This window comes from Terrapene carolina, unplaced genomic scaffold, assembly GCF_002925995.2.
Source record: "Terrapene carolina triunguis isolate 2854851 unplaced genomic scaffold, T_m_triunguis-2.0 Scaffold210, whole genome shotgun sequence".
Classification (NCBI taxonomy): domain Eukaryota; kingdom Metazoa; phylum Chordata; order Testudines; family Emydidae; genus Terrapene; species Terrapene triunguis.
Genome location: NW_020664561.1, coordinates 31,681,427 through 31,693,709, shown reverse-complemented (window position 1 = coordinate 31,693,709; position 12,283 = coordinate 31,681,427). Strand labels below are relative to the sequence as shown.

Below are 12,283 nucleotides of genomic sequence, written 5' to 3'. Positions count from 1 at the left end.
TGCTCTGACCAGCCACACAGGAAAAGCCCCGGGAAAATTTGAATTCCCTTTCCTGTCTGGGCAGTTTGAATCTCATTTCCTGTTTGGACATCGTGGCGAGCTCAGCAGCACTGGCAACGATGCAGAGCTCTCCAGCAGAGATGGCCGTGCAATCTAATAGAAAGAGGGCCCCAGCATGGACTGATCGTGAAGTCTTGGATCTCATCGCTGTGTGGGGCGATGAGTCCGTGCTTTCAGAGCTGCGCTCCAAAAGAAGGAATGCTAAGATCTACGAGAAGATCTCAAAAGCCATGGCAGAGAGAGGCTACAGCCGGGATGCAACGCAGTGCCGCGTGAAAATCAAGGAGCTGAGACAAGGCTACCAAAAAACCAAAGAGGCAAACGGACGCTCCGGATCCAAGCCCCACACATCACGTTTCTACAAGGCACTGCATTCCATCCTAGGTGCGGCCGCCACCACTACCCCACCACTGACCGTGGACTCTGAGGATGGGATATTGTCCGCGGCCGGTTCCTCGTCGGACATGTTAGCGGACGGGGAAGATGAAGAAGGAGATGAGGAGGACGAGGCAGTCGACAGCACTGGCACCGCTGATTTCCCCGACAGCCAGGAGCTCTTCATCACCCTTACTGAGATCCCCTACCAACCGTCCCCAGCCGTTAGCCCGGACACAGAATCAGGGGAAGGATCAAGCAGTAAGTGCTTTAAACATCTAAACATTTATTTTTAACAGAACTGGAATATTTATAATATTAACAATGTGTTTTTCATGATTTCTTTGCCTTAGGCGCTTAACTATTTAGTCCCAACTATTTAAAAAAAATCAAACAATGTCCGGTTTTTCATGATTCTCCAGCCAAAGACGCTCCACTCTTTACTTCCTGCCAGTGCAGCTACACCAAAATACGGTCTATATGGCCGGGGATTGACGCGAAATCCTCATGGGAGAACTCTTCGTAGGTCTCATGGAGGTACCTTTCCAGCCTGTTCATCAGGTTCCTGGGTAGGGCGATCTTATTTGGTCCCCCATGGTACGAGACGTTTCCCCGCCACGACACAATCAAGTATTCTGGGATCATCGCACGGCAGAGCATGGCAGCATACGGCCCTGTTTTTTGCATGCTTTCCCTAAGCATGCGTTCCTTCTCGCTGTCCGAGATCCTCATGAGGGTGATGTCGCTCATGATGCCCTGCTTTGAATTAGGGAGGGGAATGTTGGTATTGGGACTGCTTTACAGCCACGCGGTGGAGGGAGAGGGGCAGCATACAGGGATCTTTCCCTGGGACAGCCGCGAGGGGGTGGGACAGGGGCAGAGTTCATGCTAGCCTGATTGCTGCCAGCAGAGACTGGCATTGCTTTCAATGTGAAAGGAGGCCAGTGCTACTATTACAGTTTTAAGCAGCCACAAGTCTACGGCTTACCATGTTTGCCTGCTACAGAAGTTCAGGTGTCCTGCCCCGCTTCTCAGATCGGCAGTGCAAGACCCCAGGCACTGAAGGCGAGGGCCGAAAATTCGACCTTGTCCTGAGTGCGCATGTGAGAGGTGCAGTGCATGGTCTTGTTCACAGAGAAAGACTATGTTCTTTGTTCACAACAAAATTTATCTGTCTCAGGAATTCACTCCCTTTTTCCCATTCCCACAGACACATCTGCGACTGTCTCCCAACCCAGCCTGGCATCACACTCCCAGAGGCTAGCGCAGATTAGGCGGAGGAAGAAGAAGACACGTGAGGACATGTTCTCAGAACTAATGGGCTGCTCCTGAGCCCAGGCAGCCCAGCAGACACAGTGGAGGAAGAACTTGTCCCAAATGCACCGAGCAATCATGGAACGGGAGGAGAGGTGGCGTCAAGAGGACCAGCAGGCGACTCAAACGTTGCTTGGACTAATGAGGGAGCAAACGGACACGCTCCGCCGCCTTGTGGATGTTCTGCAAGACCGGAGGCAGGAGGACAGAGCCCCGCTGCAGTCTATCTCTAACCGCCCTCCCCCGCCACCAAGTCCCACACCCCCCTCACCCAAAGTCCAAAGAAGGAGGGGCGGCAGGGCCGTTAAAACTTTCAGTCAACCCCTGCAGACTGCTCAAAATTTGAAAAGTCCTTTCCTACCCACCTCACACAAGTTTCCCCCCTCCCCCCGTTTCATGTGTGGTTCATAATAAAATATTAGTTTCTCTTAATTACTGTTTCCATGATTTTCTTTTGGAGGAGAGTCTGTCTGAAGGGAGGGAAGGGGCTTGGTAATTGGACAGGACAGTCACCTTTAGCAGGGTACAGAGGCGGGGGCAGGTCCAGCATCAGGACACATACACAGTGCAGTCACTAGTTACCTTGGTCAGTCTGGGAGGTGGTTTTCATGTTCTGTGGGGGGGAGGGGGGGGTTGCTCTGTGACTTTGTGGCGGGGGACGGCAGTTACTGATCTTATGCAGCGGTCCTTATCCTGGATCACAGAGCCATGCAGCAGGGGATCTGTAACCCTCCTCCCCCTGCCAGAAAGTCACCTAGCCGACACATACACGCAGTCCCGCCCAGGAGTGCTGGCAGGCTCCGTTGAAACAACCAGTCCACCACTGCGGAGCCTGTCATTCCTGGAGTTTAGAAGCATCATTTGCATCAGAACACTAAACCCGCCCCCCGCAACAGTCTGCGTCCCCGGTTTAAAACATTCCCGCAAAAACAGTAATAAAGACAACGGTGTTCATTAACAAAACAGAACTGATTTTATTTTTTGGGAAGGGGGTGAAGGGGTTATGTAGCTGGAGAGGATAGTCAACATAAACTGGGTAAAGAAACGGGGGCAGGTTGAGCTTCTGTGTCCACAAACTTAACAGTCACTGGTTACCCTGCTCAGTCAGGAACCTAGCTTTCAAAGCCTCCCGGATGCACAGCGCGTCCCGCTGGGATCTTCTAATCGCCCGGCTGTCTGGCTGGGCGTAATCTGAAGCCAGGGTATTTGCCTGAACCTCCCACCCCGCCATAAAGGTCTCCCCCTTGCTCTCACAGAGATTGTGGAGCACACAGCAAGCTGCAATAACAATGGGGATATTGGTTTCGCTGAGATCACAGCGAGTCAGTAAGCTTCTCCATCTCCCCTTGAGACGGCCAAAAGCACACTCCACCACCATTCTGCACTTGCTCAGACGGTAGTTGAACAGTTCTTTTTCTGTGTCCAGGGTGCCAGTATAGGGCTTCATGAGCCAGGGCATTAGCGGGTATGCTGGGTCCTCGAGGATCACTGTAGGCATCTCCACATCCCCAAGAGTTATTTTGTGGTCCGGGAAGTAAATACCTTCCTGCAGCCGTCTAAACAGACCAGAGTTCCTGAACACGCGAGCGTCATGAACCTTGCCCGGCCATCCGACGTTGATGTTGGTAAAACGTCCCCTATGGTCCACAAGTGCTTGCAGCACCATTGAAAAGTAGCCCTTTCTGTTAATGTACTGGCTGGCCTGGTGGTCCGGTCCCAGGATAGGGATGTGAGTCCCATCTATAGCCCCACCGCAGTTTGGGAATCCCATCGCGGCGAAGCCATCTATGATGACCTGCGCGTTTCCCAGGGTCACTACCTTTGAGAGCGGTACCTTAACGATTGCGTTGGCTACTTGCATCACAACAACCCCCACGGTAGATTTGCCCACACCAAAGTGGTTCGCGACTGACCGGTAGCTGTCCGGCGTTGCAAGCTTCCAGAGGGCTATGGCCACTCGCTTCTGGACAGTCAGGGCTGCTCGCATCCGGGTGTCATTGCGCTTCAGGGCAGGGGACAGCAACTCACAAAGTTCCAGGAAAGTCCCCTTCCGCATGCGAAAGTTTCGCAGCCACTGGGATTCATCCCAGACCTGCAGCACTATGCGGTCCCACCAGTCCGTGCTTGTTTCCCGGGCCCAGAATCGCCGTTCCACAATATCCACGTGACCCATTGCCACCGTGATGTCCTGGGCGCTGGGGCTCGTGGTTTCTGACAGTTCTGTGCTACTCTCCGAGCAGGGATGTGGCTGCTCCGGAGTGGAGGTGGGAAGAGGTGGGCCTGGAGTGGAGCGGGGACAGGAAGAGGTGGGCCTGGAGCATCCCCTGGCAAAGTTGGTGCCTGTTCTTTCCTGGGGAAGCTGCTGCTGCGAAAGTGTTTCCTAGCGTCCTTGCCTGCAGCAGGCTGTGCCTGTGTGGGGTAAGCCAGGGACACTTCCCAACCACAGTACAGTACAGTGCTGTACAGTATATAATGCCTTTTGTCTGCCCATAAAAAATTTCCTTGGAACCTAACCCCCCGCATTTACATTAAATCTTATGGGGAAAATGGATTTGTTTAACATGGTTTCACTTAAAGTTGCATTTTTCAGGAACATAACTACCGGTACAATGTTAAGTGAGGAGTTACTGCAGTAGTATGATGTTTAGTGTTGGTAGCTCAGTTAATTGGCAGGAAACTTCATGGTAAATCAGTTAGTTTTATTTAGTGTTGTTATAGTCATTTGTAACTTTAACTGGCCCCTTTCTGCTTCCCACGACTTGTTAGCATGAGTGATTACTTGCATTGTACTTTGCCTGTTCATCTGTGTAATATAGAATCATAGAACTGGAAGGGACCTCGAGAGGTCATCTAGTCCAGTCCCCTGCTCTCAAGGCAGGACTAAGTATTATCTAGACCAGGGGTCGGCAACGTTTGGCACGTGGCTCGCCAGGGTAAGCAGCCTAGCAGGCCGGGCCAGTTTATTTACCTGCTGACGCGGCAGGTTCGGCCTTATTGAGCGGCCTTATTGAGGTCAGAACATGTAGGGATAAAATGAGAAAGGCCAAAAGCCATGTAGAGTTGGACCTTCCAAAGGGAATTAAAACCAATAGTAAAAGGTTCTATAACCATATAAATAAGAAGAAAACAAAGAAAGAAGAAGTGGGACTGCTAAACACTGAGGATGGAGTGGAGATTAAGGATAATCTAGGCATGGCCCAATATCTAAACAAATACTTTGCCTCAGTCTTTAATGAGGCTAATGAGGAGCTTAGGGATAATCGCAGGATGACAAATGGGAATAAGGATATGGAGGTAGATATTACCATATCCGAGGTAGAAGCTAAACTCGAACAGCTTAATGGGACTAAATCAGGGGGCTCAGATAATCTTCATCCAAGAATATTAAATATTAAACATGAAATTGCAAGCCCATTAGCAAGATTTTTTAATTAATCTGTAAACTCAGTGGTTGTACTGGAGAATTGCTAACAAAGTTTCTATTTTTAAGAAAGGGGAAAAAAGTGATCCGAGTAACTACAGGCCTGTTACTTTGACATCTGTAGTATGCAAGGTCTTAGAAAAAATTTTGAAGGAGAAAGTAGTTAAGGACGTTGAGGTCAGTGGTAATTGGGACAAAATACAACATGGTTTTACAAAAGGTAGATTGTGCCAAACCAACCTGAGCTCCTTCTTTGAAAAGGTAACAGATTTTTTAGACAAAGGAAATGCTGTGGATCTAATTTACCTCGATTTCAGTAAGGCATTTGATACGGCATTTGATATGGCTGTGAAAAAAGCTAATGAGGTCTTGGGATGCATCAGGCGAGATATTTCCAGTAGAGATAGGGAGGTGTTAGTATCGTTATACAAGGCACTGGTGAGACCTCATCTGAAATACTGTGTGCAGTTCTGGTCTCCCGTGTTTAAGAAGGATGAATTCAAACTGGAACAGGTACAGAGAAGGGCTACTAGGATGATCCGAGGAATGGAAAACCTGTCTTATGAAAGGAGACTCAAAGAGCTTGGCTTGTTTAGCCTAACCAAAAGAAGGCTGAGGGGAGATATGATTGCTCTCTATAAAAATATCAGAGAGATAAATACCAGGGAGGGAAAGGAATTATTTAAGCTCAGTACCAATGTGGACACAAGAACAAATGGATATAAACTGGCCATCAGGAAGTTTAGACTTGAAATTAGACGAAGGTTTCTAATCATCAGAGGAGTGAAGTTCTGGAACAGCCTTCCAAGGCGAGCAGTGGGGGCGAAAGACATATTTGGCTTCAAGACTAAGCTTGATAAGTTTATGGAGGGGATGGTATGATGGGATAGCCTAATTTTGGCAATTAATTGATCTTTGATTATTAGTGGTAAATATGCCCAATGGCCTGTGATGGGATGTTAGATGGGGTGGGATCTGAGTTACTACAGAGAATTCTTTCCTGGGTGTCCGGCTGGTGAGTCTTGCCCACATGCTCAGGGTTTAGCTGATCACCATATTTGGGGTTGGGAAGGAATTTCCCTCCAGGGCAGATTGGCAGAGGCCCTGGAGTTTTTTGCCTTTCTCTGTAGCGTGGGGCACGGGTCACTTGCTGGAGGATTCTCTGCACCTTGAAGTCTTTAAACCAGGGGTCAGCAATCTTTCAGAAGTGGTGTGCCGAGTCTTCATTTATTCACTCTGATTTAAGGTTTTGTGTGCCAGTAATACATTTTAACATTTTTAGACGGTCTCTTTCTATAAGTCTATAATATATAACTAAACTATTGTTGTATGTAAAGTAAATAAGGTTTTTAAAATGTTTAAGAAGCTTCATTTCAAATTAAATTAAAATGCAGAGCCCCCCAGACCGGTGGTGAGGACCCGGGCAGTGTGAGTGCCACTGAAAATCAGCTCGCGTGCCGCCTTTGGCACGCGTGCCATAGGTTGCCTACCCCTGCTTTAAACCATGATTTGAGGATTTCAATAGCTCAGACATAGATTAGGGGGTTATTACAGGAGTGCGTGGGTGAGATTCTGTGGCCTGCATTGTGCAGGAGGTCAGACTAGACGATCATGATGGTCCCTTCTGACCTTAAAGTCTATGAGTCTAAGTTGCCTTCCACTTTCAAATTCTCAACCAGTTCCTCCCTATTTGTCAAAATCAAATCAAGAACAGCCTCTCCCCTAATAGCTTTCTCCACCTTCTGAAATAAAAAATTGTCTCCAATACATTCCAAGAACTTGTTGGATAATCTGTGCCCTGCTGTGTTATTTTCCCAACAGATGTCTGGGTAGTTGAAGTTCCCCATCACCACCAAGTCCTGTGCTTTGGATTATTTTGTTAGTTGTTTAAAAAAAGCCTCATCCACCTCTTCTTCCTGGTTTGGTGGTCTGTAGTAGACCCCTACCATGACATCACCCTTGTTTTTTACCACGTTTATCCTTACCCAGAGACTTTCAACAAGTCTGTCTCTTATTTCTGTCTCAACCTCAGTCCAAGTGTATACATTTTTAATATATAAGGCAACACCTCCTCCCTTTTTTCCCTACCTGTCCTTCCTGAGCAAGCTGCACCCTTCTATACCACTATTCCAGTCATGCGTATAATGTTGGCATGCGTATATAATGTTGTCACAATGCTTTCTCTCTTATCTTTTCATTTGGGCACTCCTTGTTTCAGTATTCTCTTCTTGCACTCACCACTTCTCTTTTTATTATTCCTGAAACAGTGTTTCTCAGACTGTAAAGCTGGCCTTTCTGGAGAAGTTTCACAAAATGATGTGTAGGTGAGCTGTAGTAGGTGTGGGAAGAGGAATACAACAATTCAGCTTGAAATATTCAAATCTAATGGAGGATATTGAATAATTTTGGATAATCAGAATGCTGTCAGTGTGACTGATAGACACAGGAGCAAGGAGCCCAGAGTCAGATGACTGAAATTTGGATAATCGTGGTCAACTGTAGTCGTTGTTGTTTAGTTCTTGCCAAAAATAGAACCCAGGATTATTTTGTACTGACTCCTCCATATATGATTTCTCTCTCCGTAGCGGCCAAATTGAAAATGACCCAGCAAAAAAGGATCAGCCTGCCTGCATTCACATCATTGAGATATATTTCCCAAAACAATTTATCTTCTAATTTTCCCCCACAAAATACTTGTGTAACAATAAAAAACAGGTTTGCAGCAGGAGAGGCCTCACTACTTTTTCAGCGTTTCAGAAAGAAATGCTGTGAGAGCTAGCAGAGCTGAGCGCAGAGTATTGAGCTTCCTGATAGACAGTAGGCCAAATGTTCATTCCTGTGGAAAGTGTAAGTAAATAAGCTTTGTTTCGGGGGTTTTCTGTGAGGATCAGGGTAGGACAGAATCTTATTCCTTCCTAAGCTGTATAGCACCAGTGGAGGTGCTCACATTGCTACTGCAGCAACTGCCACAGCCTTTGCACTCTCCTCCAGTTGAAGTTGGCAAGTCATGGAATTGCTGCTGATGCCCCTGCTTTCAAAATCCTTTGAGTGGTATGGTATGGGGAGTCATCACATATCATTGTTCTATGGCATGCAGGAGGGACTAAGTTCTCCTGTGCAGCATCTCTGCAGCTGGGACTCGCACTTAGTGCTGGTTTAATGCTCTTGGAGCTTTCTGCAGATCTTCTACAGGAATTGACCTTTAGTGAGCAAACAATGTATAGCTCATTAAACTGGATAGAGTACATATAAAACACTTGATGAGGCCATACTACTCGGACATGAAACTGCTGCTGAGTCCCTCCTTCCTAAAGGATGTTGGGGGCCTTTTGAAGGGCCACTTCTGGGAAATTCTGTGGAGGATTCTAGCCTCTTGATGCTCCTGCAAAACGAGTTGGGGGGGTGGGGAGGCTACTGAGACCAATGCACTGTATGGCAAAGGAAGAAAGGTATGATTTTAACACTTATTAAAATCCTAGTGTAGATAATGCATTTTTAGTTTTAGCATGTTAGTTGGTTGAGGTAAACCCTGGCGGGAGCCTGGTTTTCCTCAACCAGCTAACGTATGAAAACTGTGAATTGCCTTGTGTATGCTAGGATGTTACACAGGGTTAAAAACACACTTTTTCCCTCATGAAGGCAAAGTACCTATGCCACCAAATTCCTAGCTTTGATTAGCCCCTCCCTCTGCCTTAGGTGCTCCTGGCAGCCACTGCTATTTTAATGTCTTGCAACTGAGCACTCTGGCTCCAGCCTAGCAACTCCCCTATGCATATGCTTGACTCCAAGCATGTGAGTAGTCCCACTGAAGCCAATGAAACTATTCAGATGCTCAAAAGTTCAGTACCCATTTGTGTTTCAATGGATCCAAGTCCAAGTTTGCACTGAGTTGTACAAGTTGATATGTGATCCTTCTGGAAAAGAATAAGAAGAAAGACACAAAGCAAAGCTAGTAAACTTACTGGGGAGTTTCAAAGGTGAATGAGTGGGTGATTTATTGGAATATGTAAGTTCAATTGTTACACAATTCCTGGCATGTGACTTATCTGATATATAGCACCAGCTCTACCACCTAGAATTCAGTGTGATTATTGTGTACAAACCTGTGTTGCTGAACACTGCTGAGGCCACTTTTCATGGAGTCTATCCTAAATTCAACTCTTAGCTCCGAGAACAATCTTTCCTCTTAGGTTTTTGGGGTTTTTTTTTTTTTGCATCATTTGTAAAACTCTGTGGCTTCTTCAGGGAATTATGAAATGCAAATATGACATTCTACTGCTACTATCTTTTTGAGACACTTTATCCAGTTTAAAAATCTGCTTGGAAGGAGGGGTATAGGGTGGGGGAGAGAGAGAATTGGTTGAAAAAAATAACCCAAGGATTTGTGACCAATTTTAAGGAGGCAAGCTTAAATAAATAATGTTACCATCTTAAAATTTCTGTCTTCCGGAATCATGGCAGCTAATGAACAGAAGATTGTACTACAAAACAATATTTCTGTATGTATTTTTCACATTTGTCTAGTGTATGTTTGTTTTGTTTTAATGGAAAAGCTTTTGTGATGGTATTTGTGATGCTGAATATTAACTTGACAATCATCATGGCTAAACCATTAGTGCTATTTTTAAATTACTTAATAAAATGATGTGTTTCAATAAATGGAAATGGGCAGTATTTACCGATACTATGACCCATTTTAAAGGTCATCTCAGAGCACTGTTCAAAACTCCATTTGTAGGGATGACCTATATTTCAGTATTGCTTTGCTAGTTCCCAGAATACAGAAGTTCTGCAAAGATCTTTATTCTAATTTATATGTATTTATTTCAAAGGAATTTGTTCAGAAGCATTTTGATTGTGAGTTTTAAAAGTTTTGAAAAAAAACTTATCTGTAAATGTATTTTAGGAGAAACACATATTCTCTTTAACCATCTAATGGTGATTGTGTAACCAGATCCCAAATACACCTTGTTAAAAGAAAGGGTGGGTACGGTAGAAGGTAAGAGGAATTGTTTGGTGTGAATGAAAATGAGAATTGGCAAAACTCTCATATTAATATGCAAGATCACCTTCATCCAAAAAAAGAAGAAGAAAATATGGTGGCTTGGAATTCATACAATGTAATATGAAATTAATTTCATACAATACTACTGGGTTCAGCCCTAAGATCTGCTGGCTGAAGAAGCAATCTGATACAACGTGGACACGCTGTAATCCCACACCTATGAAAATAAAACGGGGAAATACTAGGTCTCTTCTATACTGGGAAAATTAGCTCCTCTGTTTCACCATCAATGTAGCTTCACTATGCCAGCAACAGTGAAGGCTGTAGTGTAGACGGGAGTCAGGTGTTTGTCAACTGTATAGCCTCCACCATTGCTACCACAGGTGGAAAGTTATCCAATTTTCTTTGTGTAGACAGCCTAAGAATAATGTGCTTATCTCACAAACTGAAATGCTGCCTTCTACACCATTCCAGGTGTCAAAAACTCCAAGTGCAGAAATCTTCAGCTTTACCTTAACATCTTCTCTAAAACAGTACATCTCCAATGCATTGAAGATATAAAAATGTTGGAGTAGCATAAAACTGAATTTAATATAAAATTATGTAAATAAATGATATTGTAGTAACTGTCATTCATTTTCATATTTAGTTAAATAATTCAGTTTTTGCATTTATCTAAAACTGCTAAAAAATCTTCAGACTACCGTACCTGATTGCCACAGTGTTGAGGTCAGACTTGCTGCAAAGAACATAGGGCTTTTATATTGCTCAATTCTGGTTGATGATCAACCAGATAATTTTCAACACCAGTAGTCTTGTATTACCTCTTACTCCAGAAGTTTTTCTACTTGATTTATTCCAGTAAATAGCACAAACAGTACAAATGGGCTTTTACAAAAATGTATGCAGCCAGATACTACATGCTACAAATAATCTTAGTGCCCAGAGAACAGAAATGCAGTTAATCTCCATCTGTGGCTGAATGGTTACAAATCTTGTCAAATTTTTGTTGTTTCCTTAGGTACCCACATTTTATAGCCACTTTACATACTTACCTGGAAAAAATCCATCTAAGCTCTGAGACACCATATCTATATAAGACAGAATTATATTAATAATACAGCTGTGCAGATCTGGGAAAGAACAACTAGTTTTATAAAATATATTTTGGCACAGAACTGCAGTCATTTTAAAATAGCTTTAATTTCAGGTGCAAATTTTCAAAGGTACTTGCATATTTTCTACATGTTCAGCTTTACACACGATGCCTGATACTTGCAAGTCAAGCTTTATATATCACCTGTGTGTGCATGTGAACCTCTCCACCTTGTGCATGCATTGCGTATTGCATATATCAAGCACAGAAACTTAAAAATGTGGACCAGAAGGACTTGTCTTGAATTTTACTCTTTGTTTATTCTACTTGTATGCTTATGGACTTCCCTTTTTTTAATCTTTTTTTAAAGTATTATGATTTTGGTTCAATATACAAATAGTGAATGCTGTAGTTGGTACATTTTCCATGGAATGTAAAGTTGATGTGTCTTCTGTATGAATCTATTTGTATGGTAAGCATTCATAACTAATAACTGGGAGGAGTAGAAGAAAATGAGGTAACTATCATGTACTTAATTCCAGTGATACTGTTCTGGATTTCCTTGTTAACACGAAGCATTTTGCTAGTTCTCCTAAAACAGGCCTAATCATTTATCTTGCTTTCTGTACTAGGTGCTGCTTAGCTCAGATCTGATAAATACAGTGCTTAAAGTGATGATAGTAGCCAGAGGCCTATATACTTTATGATTCCTGATGCTGATTCAGCTTCACTGGTATAATCAGTATTAGCTTCAGTGAATTTTCATACGTTAGACAGGGCATTTAGGCTTTGCCACTTGCTGATGTATTTGCAGAATTGGATTTTTGTTCTTTTCATCTTACTGATATGATGTAATTGAAGTTACACCTGTAGTTTCAGTGTTGACCTTTCTCGAGGCTACATCATTTGACATTGTTTGACAAACAGATGAATTTTCAGTAGAGGGATTAGGTTCATCAACACTGATTATAACTGGAGTTACTGTAAATGTAGTTAGTAACTATTGTGCTGT

At 44.1% G+C, this 12,283-nt stretch overlaps 1 protein-coding gene across 1 annotated transcript in view; it reads left to right on the top strand.

Annotated features, from left to right (window-relative positions):
- LOC112119378 (UDP-N-acetylglucosamine transporter) overlaps positions 1-12,283 on the top strand; it is a 31,978-nt gene that overhangs the window by 7,968 nt on the left and 11,727 nt on the right. The window lies entirely within an intron of this gene.